Here is a 23,016-nt window from a genome sequence, read left to right as displayed (position 1 = left end):
TAACTATAGTTTAAAATCTTCTTCGCCAAAGTGAATACTATGAAATTTGCTGATTTAATTACAGTGGCTCCCAAAAGTATTCGTACACCAACAAGAATCAATTAAAAACCTCATTATTTACCATTATATATTCTTATTTTTACATGAAAATTTTTTCATAGCATATTTTTACAGTTCTTAATAAAGCAGTGAAGAATAAATTTTAATTACGATGCAAATTATTTTTTTAAAAATGACAATAAATAAAATTACACAAAAATAGGACACAAAAGTGATCACACACTTTAAAAAAACATTACTAAATATGAAATTTTCTAAATTTTTATAAATGTTTAGTATTTAGTAGGATATCCTTTATTCTTTATAACAGCTTTTAATCGTTTGGGCATAGATTTAACTAAACGGTCGGTTACTTCTGCACCGATCTTGTTCCATTTTTCGATCATTACTGCTTTCAGTTGAATTTTCGATTTAATGTCGTGACTTCTTATTCGCACCTCTAATTCTTTCCAAATATCTTCTATAGGGTTTAAATCCGGTGATTGAGCTGGTGTTTTAAGGGTTTGAGGGCAATGATAGAGGCAAAAAAAGACGAACATTCATGGCTGTGTGCTTAGGATCGTTGTCTTGGTAATACACAAAGTTGTTTAAAATGGCCAATTTTTGTGCTGACACTTTTAAATTATTATTGAGAATATTTATATAAACTCTATGATCCATTATACCATCTATGAATACTAAATTGCCTACTCCAGCCGCTGACATACACCCCCAAACCATGACACCTCCACCGCCATGTTTTACTGTTTCAACTAAATTCTTGGGATTAAGTTCTTCGGTTTTTTTTTTTTTTTTTTTTTTTTTTTTTCTCTCCATACAATGATTCTCCCATCCGACCCAAAGATGTTAAACTTACTTTCATCTGCAAATAAGACACGATTCCAATAGCTCTCTGGCTGGTTTATCATAGATTTGGCAAATTTAAGCCTAGCAATTCTGTTCTTCTGACTTACAAAGAATTTTCTTCGTGCAGAGCGGCCATGTATACCAGCATTCCGAAGAATTCTACGAATAGTTTCACAGGAAATAGAAGTTCCATTTGATTCATTATATTGTGAAGTAAACTTTATTGCACTCAGACGTGGATTTTTTAGAAATTTACTCACAATATTTCTTTGACTTCTAGCTGACAGAATTTGAGGGCGACCATTACGAGGCTTGTTTGCAATCCTTTTTCCCTCTCTGTAACGTTTTATTATGCTTTGCACAGTTGAATGAGGTAGATTAGTTATAGATGCAATGCCTCTAATTGATTTTCCAGCTTTAAAATGAAATATAATTAATTTTCGTACGTCTAAACTCGTTTCTTTACGAATGCGCGTCATATCTAAGAATAAAGTAAATAGAATAAATAATTGTGATATTAAATACTGAAATCAAACTATTTTAGTGTATTTTTCAATTAGAAGAAAAATAAGCCGCAAAAGATACTTTTATGATGAATTTAAATAAATATTGTTTGGGTGTATGAAGACTTTTGTGTTCTAATTTTGTGACATTTTTTATTTATTTATTTTTTAGAACAATGCTACTTGATTTTTTATAAAAATATTTGTTCAGTTTTATTAAGAACTATTTAAAGATGCTGATTAAAAAAAACCCAACTAATAAAATACTTTATTAAGAAATATAGAACACAATTTCTGCAAATTTCTTTAGTGTACGAACACTTTTGGGAGCCACTGTATTTTAAATAAAATTTCATTTTAACTGGTATTTTTTTTATTTATATTCTAATTTTATAATTACTCTCTACAGAATTTTTCTAGCGGAAAATTGATCGCAAAATGAAAATTTTGGATAACACTACTTTATTAATAAAACTTCTCACCAAATTCCAGAATAAATTTAATAACTGCACCAAAAAATTGAAATTTAAAAATTTTCTAGCCATATTTTACAATATTATAATTATATTTATGTATAGAAAATAAAACATAAATATTTCCGAATTTTAATATTTTCATAATATGGTGCTTACTTTTACTTATTATGTATAATATATGATTTTTGAATAATGTTACAGAATGGTTATTATGGTGTGTGATATATTCTTACTCAAGCTGTCTCGGCTTTTCTAAGTACAACACGTAAATCGCAAATATTGCAAACGATTATGCATGCAATGCAGTTTCTCCTTCAAGGAAAATACACTTTTTAAAAAAGATTTGAAATATTATTGGAAGGCATATTTTAATAGATCCGCTATTGTTTTAGGGTTTATAATTTGTCTTATAATTCACAAAAATTGTCTTATTCTGCTGTATGTTGGGAATTTCCACCTTTTTTCTTCCATTTTGTATAATAAAGAAATAGGTATTTCAATTGATACAATAATATTTATCTGATTTCAAGATGACGGATTTCTTCTGGCTTTACTGAAAAGAGGAAACGTTTAGCGATACACTCTGAATGCAACATGCATTTTGGAGTTAGGCGCATTTCTCAATACGAATACTTACAATTGAACTACCATACAGTTGGGGGCAAACATCTTCTTACCAGAAAATCATTTATGGGGGAACATAAAATGAGCTGCACGAATTACATTTTTTTAATTAAATATCAGTGATAAATCATTTTTTATTAAATACCAAGATCATTTAAGATCGATGCAACCCTAGCGCATTTTTCTAAACGCCTTCACACTTGTGTGGTTTGGAAATAACGAAAGGAAGATGCCAGCTAAAGAACTGTTCTCTTCTTCTGACTACAGTCTATTAATTGTCAATTCCAAAGTAGACTTTGCGAGTTTTAGAAAAGCACATCATTTGTCTATCTAGACTTGTTTCAATACGAAACCTTTATACTTACATTGTACTCGAATGTAAGAAAATTTACGAGGATAAAATAACAAAAATCTATTTAAAATTTCGTTATTTGATTTTTTTTTTGGAGGTTAAATAAGAATTCAATAAATTGTTAATTTTGATTGGTTGATGTAAAACAAATGATTTGTTAACGCTATAAATTAAACAGACATCCATGACTTTGAAAACGACTTTGCGTTTGTTTTAAACAATAAAACGTTGAACAATGAAACTGTTAGTTATGCAACAAGAACTTGTGTATAACTAACTAACAGTTTCGTTTTGTAAACTTCCTGTTTTGAATTGATTTCTAAGTACTGAAACTTCTGGAACTCGGTGAAATTCTTGCAAATGCCATGAAATGTATAATTATAATAAAAGTATTTCATAACACACTTCCTACTAAAAAATAAACTGACATAATGTTCTCTTATCTCTGTCTGGCTCTTTAAAATGAGTCCAATTTGCATATTGATGTTTTTAAACACAACAAAAGGATACCCACCAAAACATAAAAAGACCTGATAACCGTCCTTAAGACCCTTAAAATTATGTGCCCTGATAAGGGTACGTACTCATTGTTGTATTTAGAAAGATAAGTTGATGGATACCAAATACTGAAGTCGTTGACAAGCTGATCAGATTTGCTTCAGTTCATTCTTAAATTTTCCTGATAGGGGAAAATTTATCCCCCTTTATTCTGGTGCCATTAAGTTTTTGTTGTTTCTCGAACATGCCATTATCGAACAGTTCTTTATGAAAACAAAACAACAATGGCCCGAGGAAAATCTTCAGTCTGAAAGACGCGTACCTGCTTCGTCACAACACACCTTCTTTCCTCGACCAAGCTACGTTTTTGTCCTTGAAAGCTGGAGAAACCTGGTACCGATAGGGGTTTTTTAATTCTTATTGAAGATATCGTGAGTTAGATAAGAAAGTAGCCTTGTATTGTTTGCAGTCTTTATATGAGGAAAAAAAATACTGGTTTTATTCGTGTAAGTGTAAACTGCGTAATGTATGATATATTTAAAATTGCCATTAATTACTCCATTCATTGTATATGTACTGTTAGTAATTTTCAATAGTCAATTTTAGTTAACTTTTTCTTAATTTATTAGATTTTTTTTATTTCTCCTTCCAAAATAAATACTGGAATTTTTAAATTAATGAGGCGAGTGGTGGATTGCCAAGATTTCCGAATTTGGATTTTATTTCTGAAGCTTATTTAATTCTAATCATCAATTCTAATTATAATTGTAATATTCAGTTAAATTCTAATCGCAAGTTTCTGTCATCGTCAAAACCACTTACCATAAATGTATAAAATATACGAAATGTTTCTTGTTTTAAGTTAAATATAAATCAAACTTTAAGAAGTTAGTGTATAAATTTAATGAACAGCTTTTTTAACTTGATTTTGTTTTAAAAAAATATGCTTAAAATAGATTTCATAAGTACAATTTTCGTATTTTTAATTATTTTATGTTTTTTTAAATCTATCATATGTATTATGGAATTTTCAAACCATTTTTTTCTGATATGTATTATTAAGCGACTTAAAAAAACCAAATTGTTATTAAATTAATAAATTGACTTATAATCAAGAGAATATATATGGTTAATATATATTCTCTTGATAATATATAATCTCTTGACTTATAATCAAGAGATTATGTATATATTGTCTAAGAGATCCCACAAGTAGAAATTTAGTATTATGGCACTTCAGAAAGAGATAAATGGGTGCCAAAATTCCATCTTAACAAATATCAAACAAGTAATATAAAATCATTTTGCTCTTAAAAGAAATATAGAATATAGAATTTTACATCAAATGAAATTTTTTTATGCGCAGCCGGAAAAGATTAATCTGAAACAAATAATATGCTATTCTACTGATTTTTTTATAAATATTTTATAACAATAAATTTGAATTTTTCTTCACACTCTTAAAAATGAAAATTCTGAGTCAAAAACCAGCAGGAGTGATATCTACTAAACTTTATCGCATAATAATGCCTTCTAATAAATGTACTTGTGTTTATTAAACATATGCCATTGACGGCGAACAGTAGCTACTAAAGAGCCTATTGGAATGCGATCTTCGTTGAACTTTTGGCGATTATCGTATGTGGTTTATACAAAAGTGCCAAAAATAAGTCAAAAGTTTATATTGGACATCTTTATTCCTACTGATTAAAGCCAAATTTGGTACAGGTTTGCAATTGTAGTCACAAAATCACATACCAAATTTTAATATTTAAGTGATTGTGTTGATGAATTATCACGTTTACATAGTTGCTGAAGTAAAAAGTGAAAGGTCAGCCCTTTGTCGATTTTATTCGAAATTTGACTTCTCGAAATGAGGATGAGATGCTTCCGGCAGGTTGAATCTCGCCACCCTGGAGGTACACAAATAGGTGCGGGATCTGATTCCTCCCATCGATGACGGACGTACTTCCTTCGGGGAGGGTTGTACCGTGGCCGGTGATGGCCCTTAGGACTCAACCCCAATTCCCGCTAGTGGTGCTGTTACGACGATCCGGTCACTCAGTTTTATGGTTTAAATCCGTGTGCCTTCGTAGCAGGTCGGAGAGTCAGAAGTATGACTTATATACTTAAACTTTAAATGTTAAATCCAAATTTTGTCCATCTAGCTTTCATCTTTTTGAAATGGTCCATTGAGCTTAAATTCAGACAACCGGAAAGAACAGGCTCCTTTTGTTTAGATTTCTTTCAAAATTTGATGGAATTCTACAAATTTGAAATAAAGAATACATACCAAATTTCACCCGTCTAGCTCTTTAGCGTTTTTAAATTATCTTGTTCACAGACAGACGAAAATATTCCAAAAATGTGTTTTTCTCTCTCGAGAAAAAAGTAGGGAACGGGAAAATTCGTTAAAATCTTGAATTCGAATTCTTTACCGATTGCATAAGTTTTTTCTCTTTGTATATTTCAAATACGAGAAAGTAAAAGAAATGATGACAAAAATACGCATTTAATTAATTTTACGCAATACATTGTCTCAAACATTTCACTTATTCTTATTTTTATAAATACATATGTATTTCATCGAAAAGAAAACACATGTACTAATTGTGTTCCCAATGGAATAAAAAGAAGCAAAATGAAATAACTAAAAATACTTTCCCTGTGTAATTGAAAGCCGCCGTCCATGTTTCGTAATCTAGATCCATATTATTTAATATTCTACTTTTTAACATCCAGTACTCGTGTAAATGTTCAAACCATTCGTGTATTTCCTCAATTCTAATCCATGCCTAACTTAAGAAGGTATATTGTTTTCATTTTTTTTTATGTAAATAGCTGACTAAATACTTCCTGGATATCTTCAAAAACTTTCCTTTATTAAATAAGACGATTTTAGAGATACTATATAACGAGTTAGTTGTGTTGATTTTATTCTTTATTTTATTACTTATGTCCTACTAAAATGGCACCAATCCGGTTTCAATTATTATTTAAAACACTTTTTTAATTGATATCTTCTATGAAGAATAAATTAATTCATTTATTTTCACTTCTTCCTCATAATCGAATGTCGTTCGATTTGTCTAACCAACGTCTAATTTCCCGCGCTTCAGGCTATGGAAGCGCTAACGAGAGAGACATTAATTCAGAATCGAATCCACCGCTAATTACAGCTCTATTTTACTCGCTCCGATTTTCCACTGTAAACAACATCGAGCTGTTGCATCATGCTCTCGAGTTTTGGTACCGGTCTTTTCAGCAAACATCGTGCTGTGTGAAGTAGGTGAAAGCTGTCAACAGTGTCCATATCTCCGTGGTGCTTCACGTAGGCGAAATCTCCTCAGTAGTAGCTATTCGGGTTTCGTTTTCTTTAACGCCTACTTCAAACACTGTTGTGGAAATGGTTACGATATTGGGTTTCATTGCGTAATTTTTTTTCTTGTTAGCCTCACGCTAGTCCGTTGTTAGAGTTTTTTATATATTTTTTTTTCTTTGGATACTGACTCTGAAGTGGATGTGTAACAGTTGCTGAGCTTTGAAATGGACAGACTTTTCTTGTATTTTATTGTGACTTCTTGACAGAAAATTCTTCAGGCTACTATTTTCTAAGAAAGTGTTAATATACTGGATTTTTTTCTTTTGTGGGTCACGAACATCTATTGATGCTGATTTATGGAATAGAACATGTGAAACTATGTCTGACCTTTTTATATGTGAGTATTCGTTATTAGATTTTAACTGTTTTTGACGAGTATACTCGTCATAGAAAAAGTGCAACATTTTGCGTAATGACGAGTTTATTCAATGACTATTGTATTTGTATAATAATTGTTTAATTATTATATTTGTAATTAATTATTTATTATACTATATATAATGTATATGTTTTATGACGATTTAGATACGTATTTTGTGAAGAGGATTTTAAACAGTTAACTGTTTAAAATCTTGTTTTCTTCAAATTTATTTATAAAAGTATTTTTGAGTGCGATCAGTTGTTTGGAAATTATTGCTTTATATGATTTCTCCATTGTTCGCTTATTAGCATATTTGTTATTCGAATAAAATATTACTTGAGCTCATGACAACATATTATAAAAATTATTGATTTTTTATTAGTTTGACTTATTTTAACCCTTTAAAGGGCCATTTTTTTCTAGTCATATTATGTTAAAATGTTTTTAGGCTTGAAATTAGAATAAGAAAAGGAATTCATTTAGCTTATTAGATAAATTTAATTTTATTAATTAATTTGGTTAATTCATAATTGAGTAACAAATCAAGGCGCATCATTTTGTCTGAGATAAAGAACAGAAGCATCTAAGTTTCTGACTTACTAAAAAAATGTGTCAGAACTTATGCCAACCTACATAATTTCATACAAAGATTGATAAATTTGGTGGGAATCATACTTCCCACGGCCCTAGAAAGGGTTAAGGAATATTTATTTCTGAAAATATATAGTAATTGATCATAGTAAAATGTTTTTGTAATGACATATATTTATTTTTTAAAAAGATAAATAATTTACAATCGAGTCTCATTCCATTTGATTTATTGGCATCAGTGTTCATTTTAATTATTCACTGCATTAATGAATAGCACATAATAACCGCTTGCATGTAAATGCTCTAAACAGAATTTCTTAAAAATGTTGCATTTTTGTAAACTTAATTTTAAAATGTTTTAATATTATTAATGCCCCTTTTTCTAATATTGCTTCCTGTAGCTACTGTAAAATCAAATGTAAATACGTAAAGTAAGTTATTTTTTCCTTCTTTATTTTAAGAAAACAGATTATCAGCAAAAGATCATTGATTCATTAGGAAAAGTACTTATCAAATTTTAAATCAGAGACTCTCATGTTTTTTTCTGTACGCTATTTTCTCACACTATTTTCTGTAATTTCTTCAAAAAAAAATTGTGTATTTACTGTTAGTTATTAAATATTCCACAGCCCATCAATTTTTAAACTTTTAATACTGCTACCAAACGACATTTATATTATTATTTAGAATATATTAAATATATTCCAAAATTTGTTCATTATAGATTAAGTTATTAAAAATGGCAATGAGAAATGCATGGTGGAAATGTATCTTATTTTTTAATAAAATATATAAATTCAGCCAAATGAAGCGAACCCAATTTTTAATTCATGGGAGAAAAAATTCCATTATGCATTTCGCAATTCAGTTAAATTAGCATTAATCGTCTTTAAGTATTAACTTACTCGCTTTATCCTTTATGAAGGTCATTACATTTACATTTGCGAGATCAACCTCATATTTTAAAATTCTACTTACCTTAAGCGCTTTTATATAAGATTGTCGAAGAATTATTTCAAAATCTAGCTTAAAGGATTGACTGAAATAAAATTCGATATTTCTTTTTTGGATTTTCCCAACGATATAATTCTAATAAAATCTTGCGAAATGAAACACTTGCTCAAAGATAATAAAAACACATTGAAATATCAAATTGAGAAATTACCTGATAAAATAGTAATATTTTTTTTATGATTGCATAAAATAGCACTCTATTAAATGTATAAGGTGCCCACTTGGAAGATAAACCTTTACGTTTTAGAGAGAGAGAGGGAAAAGAACGAAATAATCCAGTTTTAATGAGAACGGGTATAATGATATCTTCCATTGACGTTAACCACGTTCTATTCTTGGAGAACATTGAATTCGGAATTGAATTTTAAACTGCTTCCATTTTCAAGAATCCCACATTATCAGATAAAATGGAAATGGCTCCATTTTTATGCTTGGGCGATTGAAGCAGATTGTGGAATGAATGTATTTTCTCTGGAAAATGGATGGAACGCGTATCTCGTCGTTTTTAACTACTTGTTCATTCTGGAATGACCCTGTAAATGGAATTTCGAGCGTCCGCCGTCCGTGGCCTCTTTTTGAAATCGGCGATGACTGTCGTCCCATTGCCCTATTCAAGAATTTCATTATTTCTTGAATTCTTCTGCCTGGTGGGATTCAAAATGTACTTTTGTGAAATTTCTTTCCGCATTAAAGTGAAATTAAATGTCTCTCAACTTCATTTTCATGTTGAGTTTTTTTTTTTTTTTTTTACATTCTTGTTTCTCTACCCATTTTCGCACAACCATGAATTTAAATATCTGCTTATTGTAACTTGTTTATTCAAATGTTAAAAGCCGCTGTTTTGATATTTCGCGCTATATAATTTCCACTTATCATTTTGATGGTTACTTTTAAATTTATAATTTATTATGCTTCATTGAGGAAAGTATTATTTTTAATTATTCTATCAAATGGGATTCGTTTCTTCTTAAACACTTTGATGTTTACAATTCTTTAGAGAAAAACTAAATTATAAACTATGACTTAGATATAAATTTTTCGAACATTAATACCCGAAAACTATATATTTTCTTATCATTTCACCACATGATAATAAAAAAAATTGTATGCATTTTTTAGGATATATATTTTAGTAGCTACGTTCTTGATATTTGTACTATGTAATATTATTTATCATTTTTGATATTTATTTAAATTTGATTTAGTGTGTTTCATTGAGGAAGATATTGACTATTTTTGATAATTTCGATCAAATATTGAATGTCTTATTTTTAAACACTTGATTCACGGTATAATTTTTTAAAATATTAGAAGTAAATTTTCTTTGATTTAAGCATAAATTTTGCAATCATTAGAAACTTGAAATTATTTATTTGGTTGCCACTTCCTATAATAAAATTATATACATTATGTAAGAATAAGTATGAATTACAGAGGCTTATACTATATTAATTGATAAAGACATTAGAAATTTGAAATTATTTATATGGTTGCCATCTCCTATGCTAAAATATATGAATCGTTTAAGATATCGCTCAGATGCGCCACATGAATTAGAGGCTTATACAATATTAATTAATAAAGATAAGGATGCTATCTTTCAAATGATTCGATACCTTAATATTTTTTCAATGATTTGTTGTTTATTTCTCGAATAGTACCTTCTAATTATTAAAGCATGCATGCATGCATAATTTGCATGATTTTTAAGAAAACGCATTTCATTATTTTCTGATTTAACGGTAGAAAAAATATAGATGGATTCTGAAACATTATTTTTGGAATGTATTTTATAATATATTTATTACTCTATAAACATCTGAACAATCTATTATGTTGTTCTCTGTGACATTTAGAACAATTTAACGCTTAGCCACAGAAAATCTTTTCAACGTCCTTGACACACCTGTAATTAATGAGTCCAGTAGCAATTTAAATCTAGCCCCGCCTACTTCCATATTAATCCAACTATGTGGGGGGTTTTTTCTCTCCTTTTTTGTGCAACAATTGTCACCAAACTTATATGTGCCATTATAAAGTCCTCCATTTCTTCAGCAGTTTGGATTTAATGATTTTCTTGTGATAGTTAAAACTGCGCTAGAATCTTGGAACAATTAGTCGTTATCGGAAAAATTCCGAAGGTCTGCAAAGAGTTAGTACAATGTCCAAAGTCGTTTGTTTTAGCTGTTAACCGTCAGTATTTTCATTTTGCATACATTCTGAGATCCTGATAAGTTCTGCGATAGTTGTTAAGTCTGTAGCATTGGAATTTTATAAACAAAACAATTTATCAAGTAATTGGAAGGTGCAGAAATTTTCCTTTTATTATCTCATTTGCTAACTCGTGATTCCTGTTAGTTGCATTTTGCAATGAATTAATAAGGTGACTTTCCTTTCTTTGTAATGATCCTCCATCCTCCTACCATTTCGCCCCTGTTCTTTATCTTACTATCGATAAAGAATATCGATATTGTCTGATTGATTAAAGAATATTATGATTGTCTGATTGATTTAAAATCTGTTGAATATAGATTTTTGAATGCAAACATTTCGGGAACAATAGAGAACATGATTCAAAATAATATTTTGAGATAAAGATTCCATTACAAAAAAAAATTCTAATATCGTTTTTTCCCAAAATTAGTTGGGTTTTTTCATGAATCTCTTTTTGTGCAGCTGGTACGATAATGTTGATACAGTTTGCAGCTGTAAATCCAAAATCCATAAAATGGAGTTCAGTTCTCTTTTGAATTACTGCCTTTAGATAAAGGCTTCCACTCTTAAAGCAATTTCAAAACATTGTTGATTGTTTATTTTGATTCAGATGTTTCGAATAAAACATCTGCTCGTACAGGGTGATCTTGGTAAAAAACAATTTTATACTCAAAACGGTTAAAACAAAACAGATAAATATTGTTTTTATGAGACCGCAATAGACGATTCCCGAAGTGAAATAGTGATGAAAGAAAATTGACGCCATTGGTATTAAAACAGTGATATTCAAAGAGCAGAAATGTTCATCTCTGCATTTAAGGAATAGCGAGTTTATTCAGACAGTATTTGAAGTCTGATTATCAAGGGTCATTATGACAAGGATTGGAAATTGAATAGTGGCAATAATATAACTAGATTTGATACAACACAAGTGCTTCTACCTTGTAATATATATTATCCTTCATCAATGTTTTATATAACTTGTTTCAGCATAGAATTAGAATATCTGAATCAATACCAGATCTGTTGAGATTTCGCATCAGAGATCTAATGATAAAAATAATCTCTAGAACAGTTTGGTACTAATTCGTGATAGTTTTTTCAAGCCGGTGTTGAAACTTGCTCTGTTCATATTTGAGCTCATCTATAATTTGTGGAAAAATAATGAACCATTTCAAAACATTTGCCATCGAACAACTTTAGAAATTCTTAATTTAATAGATCGTTCCATGAAAAAGTATCAACAGAACTGGTAATGATTCAGGTATTTCACATCGCATGAAATAAGTACTATGAAGATTACAAGCATTGAAAAACTGTAGGTATTACAAGCTAGTACTTGTATTGTGTATTAATTCTTTCTGGCAAGTATTAGCACAATACAAGTACTAGCTAGTATCAGACGTACTAGAGAGTATCAGACGTACTAGAGAGTATCAGAATATCGGTGCAAGTACTAGCTAGTGTCAGAGTATCGGTGCAAGTACTAGCTAGTGTCAGAGTATCGGTGCAAGTACTAGCTAGTGTCAGAGTATCGGTGCAAGTACTAGCTAGTGTCAGAGTATCGGTGCAAGTACTAGCTAGTGTCAGAGTATCGGTGCAAGTACTAGCTAGTGTCAGAGTATCGGTGCAAGTACTAGCTAGTGTCAGAGTATCGGTGCAAGTACTAGCTAGTGTCAGAGTATCAGTGCAAATACTAGCTAGTATCAGAAGTACAAGGTACAAATACGAACTAGTATCAGAATTATATTATTAAATTACCAATTCTTATAAAAAAAAAAGTAAATTTTATAAATAGAAAGGTGGGAAGTTTTGTCCATAAAAGAAGTGGAGTCAATATATTTTATTTTTGAGTCAAATTACTGTCTTCTGGAATTTTTATCTTCAGTATTTCTTTTAAAAATGACGAATTGATTATACTTTTTTTAAATATGATTTCCGTTATGCTGAAAAAAAAATGAGATTTAACAAGGAACTCGTCTTCAATCGGAGATGCTCTGATTTTAAGGGATGAAAAAACCCCATAAAGAACGACGGTTAACTTTCAATTATTCCTTAATTCATAATGATTTATTACTCCTTCAATCCCATTAATCCTTGAATTATACCCCGTAATCAATCATGCTCAGGGACCGCTGTTTTTGAAACATCAGAGTTACCGCTATTGTCTTCTTCACAATAAAAGCTGTAATTCAATTATTTATGAAGTAACTTGTCACTTAACTGCCGTGTCCGTAGTGCTGCATATCTCGTTAATGTATGTCACGCTTTATTAGGATTAATGTGTTGCCAAAGAGAAACTAAAACTTTACGATGCAGTGAAAAGAGGGCTTAAGATACAGGCGGAAATCATTTTGATTTTTTCGGTAATTACTGCTTAGCTACTTGACCAGGTCACAGACTTGTGTGCGTAATTCGGTTATGGATTATTCTGTTTGTCGTTTGTGTCGTTCTTATCGTATGTTGTTCTAAATTAAATGCCTGCTGTTCTTGTAATGGAATGTTTTAATTGTTTATTCAGTTTTTAAATTTATCAACTCCTTTAATCTGCCGGTTAGAATTTGTAACGGTTTAGCACTAATGCATTGTGACATGTCCGTTTTAAGATAGACACTAATAAACCAGATCTGTTTTAGGATAATTTATGTTAAATAATTAACTCTTGAAGCATTTGGCGTTCTAATTCTGTTCATTGAGGTTAAAAGCCTCGAAGTTATTTTTGATGAGAATTTAATGAGAGGGTTTTTGTTATTTTGAAAGATTTAGGGCCTTGCTGTTCTCCCCCCTCCCCGTCTGAATTCGATGTTCCGTGTGTTTATAACTTTGAATATTGTAATTTTAGCTGTACCTTCCATTTAACGATGCATGTCTTGCATCAGTAATATTTTTTGCCTTTTAAAATTCTGAATGATTTAATTGTTAGAAACAAATTGTTTTTAATAGGTGTAGTAATTTGTCCTTTCAATAGGAGAAGTATTTAATTTTACATTTTTTTTAAAAAGACTAACTAAAACTTAATTTTACAAATATTTTTCCAATATCCTTTATGTATATAAAATTTCTGTTTGATAAATAGAACAAATTTGTGGGAATTTGAGTCTTTCTTTTTGTGATGGAGAATTTGAAACAGTGTATAAAAGTTAATTCGAAAACTTAATTAGCAGGCCAGGACAGATCTTTGACTTAAAAGAAGCATTTCAAATAGAGTGAAGATAATATTCATGTGAGCATTTGTTTTTGTTCAAAAAGCATAAAGGAACTTTTTCATCCAGATATTAAATTTCGACCGGATGAGAAAAGGAAAAAAAAATGTTCCATTTTAAATTAACAGTTTTATATTTATAGCCTCATCGAACATTTTTTTTTTCTCTCTCTTTCTTTCTCGTTCTCTCTTCAAATGAGTAAAAGAAGCTTCCAAAGAAATTGCATCTTCTATAGGAACTGAAGAACCCGGATGCATCTTTGTGTGTCTAGTGCAAGATAAGAACCCTCTAAAGAACTTCTTTCATTAGTCTCGCGTGATTACCAGATCCATTTTTTTTTCTTTTACTTTAACTGCAACCGTCGTTGTATATTTGACTCAGAAAGACAAAGAATGAAATCGTCTGAAATTTCACTTGCTGTTGGAACTATAATTGAACTTCTGTTATTTTGTATGTCAAGGCTATCTATGTCAGCTGTCTTGCTGAAGATAAATGCATTATTATTTGTATCAATCGTCTAGAAAATTGTTCATAATAAACACTCATGTGCTTCCATTTTATTTTTTACCAAAAAGTTTTCATTTTTTTTTATTGTTTGTAGATAACATCTATAAATATCAATTTACTTTAAACGATAACATATTTGATAAAATATTATTAGCTAGTGAAAGAAATTGAAATTTAATCTTAAGAATGCATTGTTTTAATCGCAAGTATCAGGATGTTTATTTGATAATGTTTGATTTTTTTATTTTAAAAAAAGGGAAAGAAACTCATTTGAGCGATGGCAGATTAAGTGAAGGGTTGTTTACATTTTGGTCTTATAATGCAATCTTATCGTTATTGAATTTGCCGTGATATGTTTATTCTTCAGAACAAATTTATCTCTTTCTCTCTCCCTGAAGTTGTTAAGTCATTTAATAATAAGTTGATTTATAATTATTAAAATTTCAAACCGATATTATAATAGAAATAAAAATCTTTTCAGAAGTAGAATACGTATTTTCATACATCTTAATGCGAAAAGCAGGTCATGTAGTAATTAATTTTAGTTTCAACTTTTCTGAAATTCGTCCTTTTACTTACGTTGTACTTTTTTTTTTTTTTTTTTTTCTTATTTCAGCCATAGTTGTTTGGCAGAGTGAGTTAAATAAGTGCAAAGAATACGAGAAAAATAATTTAAAAATTTTCCAACTTATATTTTTAATTTTAAAAAAATGTTTATTTAGCTATTTTTTAACAAACAATCTTTTTCTAATTGAATCGTAAAAAATAAGTACTTTATTTTATTAATTAAACTCGGTAATTATTCAAAGTTAATTTTAAAAAATTGTAATTATTTATCATTGTCAAGTATTATTTATTATCGAGTATTTATTATTAATGACATGTTGCTGTTTATACTGGCAATTCGAGTTGTTAAAATAATGTAGAAAAATTACATTGAATTTTTTTCTTTGTTTTTGTTTTATGGATTGATATTTATGCAGCTTATCAGTTTTGTTCAGCCCTCATTTGCACTTTATTTTGTCAGCAAAAAAGTTCAAGACTAAATGGCAGTTTCCGTTCGCTGACAAAATGATGGCATTACTGCGCGACGTGCTTTCGCTTCTTCCAATAAATCAGCTTCGTTATAAAACTGTTGCCAGTTATGCTACAATTTCAACATTGTTTATCGTTTGCTACTGACATTTCTGTTTTGCGACTCTGCTTATATTTTACTCAAACATAAATAATGCTACTTTTTTGCTCAAACATAAATAATGCTACTTTTTCGATGAGATATGTAGATCAAGGCTGGTCATTGGAAGTTCAGAAATACTTTTGTCTCCGTTTCTCGACATTTGACATTGACATCAATAACTGTGGCTCATCCTGAATTCGAAGTTCTACCGGAAAATAATTCGTTCCTTGAACTGTTCCAGCATCCTTTGAACGATAACATTTTTACCTTCAAAGATCTTTTACCCTGTTTTCAACATAAATCAAACAATATATGATATTGTGGATATTGTTATTCATTGACTTAAAACCTTTTGCTTAAATGGATGTAAATGACAAATAATGAATTACTTAAAATAATGAATTGCTAATAATTGTATCATGAAATGGATGGAAATTGCTGTTTTATTATATTGACTGTAAGTAGGACAATATTCTTTCTAGTTATGTATTTTAAAAATAATTTCTTTTCTTTTTTTAATCGATTTTCTTATAGGGAATTCTTATAGTTCAAAACGTATCAAGACGCTGACAAAGTGAATCGCGTGCTGTTTTGAAATTCCAGACGTGTAGCAATCTTTTGATAGGTTAGCATTAAATGACTGAGAGAAAAAATATGAATAAATATAATAATAGTAATAATTATAACCTATTTTTATTCTGTTTGCGTGTGTATAAAAAATTAAGGCCGTAATAACCTTTTTTTATATATCATCAGCTAAACTCATTTATCATAGTTTTTGTTCATTATGAAATTAAATTTGTCGTCTGACTAATGAATTCTATAAAATTTGATTTGTGAAATTTGATAAATTCAAATCCAAGTTTTTGGAGCACAAGTGAATTTTTTTTCGTGTAATTGAAAATATTTCAGAATGTATAGAAAATATTTAAATATGATAGTATATATAAAACTTCACTAATTTACATAATCTTCCTTCATAAAAGCATATTTAATTGTTACAAAAATTTAAATTTGAAAATTTTTTAAAAAATTCATATTTTATCTCACAAGCCCTTTCTGAGCATTTACATTGTCTTCTTGCTGCAATTCAAAAGAATTACATTTCTGGAATAGAGTAAAAAAAATGTATCCAACTTCAACTTACGATGAAATAGTTTTTCGGTATTCAAAATTATCTGAAAATAGCTTAAAAGCGATCAATCATATCGTTTCAATTTATAAATTGGTACACAATTTCTAATTCCTTAAACTAACTATTTGACTCCAATTTTTAAAATTCTCATTCAATATATATATAATATGTATGAATGTATATGTAATGATATCTCTTAATCTAATTTAAATCCTAATTAATTCCCTAATTTTTATCTTCATTTATCCCATATTAACTTCATTCTAAAATATTCTGTTATTTCCTGATCCAATTCCCATTTGTTTATTAACTATTTTTAAGACGCGTTGTAAAAAACTGATGGTCCCAGCATTTTCTCATGCTCCAAGTGAAGGTATAAATTCCCTTAATGTTTACTACATTCTTTTAAAGTTAACTAAAATTTCCTTTCTAGTCGACGTAAAATTAATCTCTGTCAAAATCTCATAGTAAAATCACTAAAGAGAAAATTTCGCTCTCTTCTGCCCTTCTCTCACAACGTAAACAGACGTCAGTTTTATCATCGCTTCTTGTACATAAATTGCACCCGTAGTGAAATAAATCGAAATTGAAAATGTTAAAGGTTTCTTCTATTCGGCCATGCACTGCTAAAATATGTTTATATTATTTATATATGTGTAATCTTTTTAAAAATACGTGCATAAAGCGACGATAGCATGTTAAAATTCTTTAACCCAACTTCTTATTTTCATGTGTGTCGTTGCGAATTGTCATCTTTCGCCTTGTCACGTCTATATTTGGGTATCTTCAGCAACCATTTCAAGGCTGTGAGAATTGTGTCACTCCTTCTTCAGAAAAAAAACAATACCCACTTCACGATGTTCCGATAGGTTCTCATTTTTATACTTTCTCACAGTGGACTTAACTTTGTCAAAGAATTCTGGCAACTACAGCTCCTATTTCATTGTTCAAAGCTTCTTATGTCTCATTTAGAGATTAGATGTGGTTCAGTAAGTACCCAGCGCAGATTTCGAAGTTTCAACTGGTGTAGGAGTTTCGCGCCAATGTTGCGTATCGACAAACATACCACTTGTAGATTGGCTGATGATAGGGGATTACCACTTGTTGGAAATGCACCTTTTCAAAGCTATGTTGATGACTGTGATTTAACCGTAGCATTTTAAAGTAAATTTTTGAAATTATTAGTTTTATACTTAAATCAGCTTAGTTATTTACATTGCAATCATCTGATGGCTATTGTCGAAGCTTTCTTTACATCGATTTTGATTTCTAAATCAAACAAAGGAGAAATGGGTTTTGAATTATTGTTCCAATAATGAAAAAAAATGTTTTCTGACGTAAAATTTGATTATAAAGCGACGTTTGGTAATGATTTTTATTTTAATCATCATTTAAAAAAGCTAATTAAAGCTAAATTATCTATCCATTGGCAAATCCTAATATGATGGAATTTATGTATACATGAATGTATGTATGTTTGTATGAATACAATTAACCGTAGCATTTTAAAGCAAATTTTTGAAATTATTAGTTTTATACTTAAATCAGCTTAGTTATTTACATTGCAATCATCTGATGGCTATTGTCGAAGCTTTCTTTACATCGATTTTGATTTCTAAATCAAACAAAGGAGAAATGGGTTTTGAATTATTGTTCCAATAATGAAAAAAATGTTTTCTGGCGTAAAATTTGATTATAAAGCGACGTTTGGTAATGATTTTTATTTTAATCGTCATTTAAAAAGCTAATTAAAGCTAAATTATCTATCCATTGGCAAATCCTAATATGGTGGAATTTGTATGAATCAAAGAAATAATCGCATGAAGCATGAGAAGCCTTGATCCAGTCCTTGTTGCATGCTTTATAGTTGCGCCAGTGGGACCCAAGAATTTAAAAGTGCGTGCGCAAATACTTCTGCATTATATTTTGGGGGTGGAAAAACCACATCATTATTCCCGCTACAAATTTGACCACAAATGCCTTAACAATGGATGGCCCCTACATTCTTTACCTGTTATAAAATATACAAAGTATTCCTTCCTTACGCATTTCAACGCCCCCTACTTTTTAGTCCTTGTCCACATCCTCTACCTTTTACAATCCCCCGTTGAGTTTTACGAAAAAATTTATTGTAACGGCTTGCTGGAGTGTTGGCAATAGATTCTATGACTGATATAAAGAAGGCAACTTTCCAAGGTTTCGTGTTGTAAAGGTCAGGGAAGTTTTGCGGTTAATTTGATTGAAAAGCTTTGAGGAGAGAATTTGATCCTTCGCCTGAATGACCCGGTAGCTTGAAAAGAAATATGAAAGGTAATAGCGAGTTTGGAACATCGTATTATGGAATGACCACTCCTCGTTGCGGGTATTTGGGAAAAGCATTTCAAGGCTGAAAGTCGCTTTTGTTTCATTGTTACTTCCTCACATCTTCAGTGCAGTGTTCACTCTTCTTAATGTCTTCTTATTCTTTGCAAGTTTTCATTCTGAATCGGGTAAGATTTGTTTATTTAAAAATAATATATTTTAAGTTGATTCTTGTTTGTTTTTGAATTCCAAAACGATACTGTTAAATTTTAATTAATTCCCTTGGAGTAATTCAGTGTAGTTTTTAACATTGTGCTGTGTTTTCGTTCTAAAAGTCAATGTGTTAAATTCAGGCAGTAATCTATATGAAATGTTAATAAGCATTTTACATTTTTCTTTTTCTGTTACAATTAAATATTTTAAATTCGAACATTTCGGTTTTATTTAAATGTGTCGCAAGATATAAATTATTTCGTAAAACTACTTTCAATCGATTAGCTTTAATTATTGACTAGTATGATTTGTCTTTTCTGTTAGATTACATCACATTACTTTTTAAAATTTGGCTGATTAACTGCTTCGAATTTGTATAAAAATTGTAAAAAAAATATGGAGTACCTTATCAATTAATAATCAATATAATTATCATTAAATAAATTTCATTCAAATATTTTAAATTAATATCGTTGTGTTGCCTTTTAAACTGTTGCCAGTATGGAATATAAGAAATTTTCATGTTCCCAACAATCAATTATCTAAAAAAAACTTTAGTATGCAGTTCCTAAATCATGAAAAATCACTTGTTAAATCTGATGTTTTTTAAATTACGATATTCTAAAAATCAGATAAGCAAAGCAACTTCACAGCTTCTGGTGTAAAACCGTAACTTTTAGCACTTTTGTCGTAGATAATATTATTGCGTTTTGAAGTTATGATAGCAGCGATATAAATTCCATTCCTTTTTTCAAATTAGAACAACCATGGGAGAAAAAATCGAATATTCATAATTTTTTGGGAAGTATTCCAGCTATTTTTTAACAATTTTTCTTTCAAACCCAAATTTTGCCTATCTTTATATCATTTCTGACATTGCAAAAGACAACGTTATCAAAATCGAACCCATTCCTATTCAATAACCATCTCCAGCCCAATTTCGTTGTAAACTAACCTTTTCTCAAGATTAAATCAAGAAAAAAAAACTTTTCATTTTCTTTCTTATCTCGCTTATCTTGTTTCAGTGCCTCAGATATCTCAATGTAACCATAACGTCCGCCTGTGAATTGGGGTGGTTCAACTCAACTCATCCTTGGCAAAAGAAATAAACATCAAAATCGCCGTCATCTCTCAAGCGCGACTTTGTTTACGGATGCATCCTATCGTTCAAGTAACTAACATCTATCGTCCTTGTGAAGAATATCGTCCTTCTGTTGGGTCAGTGGCTTATGGCTGAGGGATGTACATTCTTGGAACTTTCAGATTCAATTTTGAGATCCTAATCTAGAATCTGCTCAAAGAAATTCCGTTCTGAGACCCGTCTTGAATACCTCAAATAACTTTATTTGCTATTAGTCGCCTATGGTAACCAACTTTGTTACATATATTGGCTATATTTAATTTTTGATAAATGAGTTAGATATAGCTTCATGTCCATGTTTCTGCCAAATTGACAGACATTAAAATTAAGGCCCATGTTATTTTAATTGCCTTACATAGATGCATGCACATAATGGAAAAAAAAACATTTCTGATGCCAACCAGTCTTATAACATCACACTATGGTTAAAAACGTAAATGTCTGGTTTGTCTCTTTTAAATTTTGCGTTATTGTAACTTCACTTTTTTTAAAATTTATTTTGTAAACTGTACAAATATTAAATAATCCTTTTCTTTAGTTTTCAGCAATGAAAACAGTGTGCATTTCAGAGTATTCAATTCTTTTGTTAGAAATTGGGAGAAAATTATTTTTAAAAATATTATCAAAATTCAAAAAAAGTTCTCATGTCCATTAAATTAAGATAATTAAAAAGACAATTTTTTAAATTGTAAAACAGTGTTAAGTTTATTTTTGTGCAGCGATATTTTCATAAGGTATCTTCGAAAAACGGCAAATTCAGCTTAATTCTTAATTTATTAAAATTCTGCTTAAAATTTTTGAAAATCCAATCCGAGGTGCACATTCTCATTCTCCAAGGTATATATGTGGCAAATTTGATAGTTACATATAAAAAAAAATCTGGCCTGTAGAACGTCAATACACACATACACACACTCATCTTTATTATTAGTATAGATTGGAAACCTCGAATTTATTCTTATAGAACTTGCACAACATTAAATTAAGAGTAATAATTAAACTGTTCTTATAAAGTTTAATTATTTTTACTTCTTTTACTGAGTTGATCCTTTTTGATTTCCATTTCCATTTCTTGATTAACAAGTATTTTCGAAAAGAATTCTTTATACAGTAGACTCCCGATTATCCGCGGGCGGGTTATCCACGGAGCGGATTATCCGCGCCTGCCGCACTAAGTTTTTTTTTTTTTTTTTTTTTTTTTCTTCCAAGCAAAGAGAAAATGCTTCCAAAGCAAGAAGCAAACACAAATGACTGATTTCTTCAAAAAGGTGTTGTTTTACAGTTATGCTTTTGTAATTACATAATACATTACAGTATTAAAACAGTACAAATGTATTAATTTTTCTGTGCATCCCTGACGCCTCTCGTAAGTACAAAGCACTTTTCTGTTTTCATTAACAAAATGCATTTTAGGTTATTTTCGAGTGATATACTAAAATATTAAGCGTTAGTTAAACATTTCCTGCTGTTTATTTTACGTTTTATTGTACATAAAACGATTTATCAAAGTTGGAATGACTGTTTTCTCTTTTGCTATACCCGTTTTTAGCTTTTTTCGGATTATCCGCGATTTTTGTTATCCGCGGCGGCCGCGCCACCCAATTCCGCGGATAATCGGGAGTGTACTGATGTGTAATTGCTTACTGCTTAACACTATTCTTATTTCATGAGAGAAACTGCAGTAAATTTTATTGGAATCTGAATCTATTTTAAATATAGCTATCCATACGCAAATACAATTAATCATGATGACACCGTACTTTTTATTAGGTCAGAGTTTCCAATTTAACTAGATCATAACCTTTAACAAAATAATCATAAGATAGAATACCTATAATTGGAACTTATTTTCTGCTAATTTTGAAAGAAAGAAGAAAAAAAAAAAAAAAAAGTCTTCAGGCACGTGCCTTCTTTAAACGTGATATTTATTCCTGGAAAATGTCAATAAGTCATAAAAATGTATTCAGGTGTCTAAGACGTGGACTAACATTCAAATAAAACTTATTATACAAATATCACTGGCAGGAGATACTGCAAGTTTTACATATGGAAGAAGTCTTAATATACCTTAAGCCTGATTTGAATATATTTCTAGAACTCCATTATTGAATCATCACGTGTATGGAGTTGGAAAAATATGTGATATGCCATAAAAATCCAAAATACCGACTAAGTCGTCTTGCACGTTGACAGCTGTATTCGAGGGCAAGCAGCTGATATTATAGTTGACACAATCAAAACCGGTTTTTTTTTTTTTTTTTTTTTTTTTTGTTAAAGAGAAAATACATGTCCTCAAAAATAGCTATTGTGAATGAACTACTATTTTAAATAAAACACTAATGATTTTTGCTTTATTTTACTGTTGCACATAATGTGCATTTATTAGTGCTTCTATTACACCTGTTGAAGATCACAGCA

General features: G+C 29.8%; 1 protein-coding gene across 10 annotated transcripts in view; it reads left to right on the top strand.

Moving 5' to 3' along the window:
• Positions 1-23,016, top strand: part of LOC129968508 (IQ motif and SEC7 domain-containing protein 1-like) — a 671,655-nt gene that overhangs the window by 618,783 nt on the left and 29,856 nt on the right. The window contains exon 1 of one of the 10 annotated variants that reach the window (XM_056082469.1): positions 6,659-7,078. The exons of the other annotated variants lie outside the window; for them this stretch is intronic. The gene's annotated coding sequence lies outside the window, so the exon portion shown is untranslated. Of the gene's footprint in view, positions 1-6,658; positions 7,079-23,016 lie in introns of those variants that run through there. 10 annotated transcript variants of the gene reach the window in all.

Source organism: Argiope bruennichi, chromosome 5, assembly GCF_947563725.1.
Source record: "Argiope bruennichi chromosome 5, qqArgBrue1.1, whole genome shotgun sequence".
NCBI classification, from domain to species: Eukaryota; Metazoa; Arthropoda; class Arachnida; order Araneae; family Araneidae; genus Argiope; species Argiope bruennichi.
Note: the sequence above shows the minus strand (reverse complement) of the source record. Positions and strands in the feature narration are given on the sequence as shown.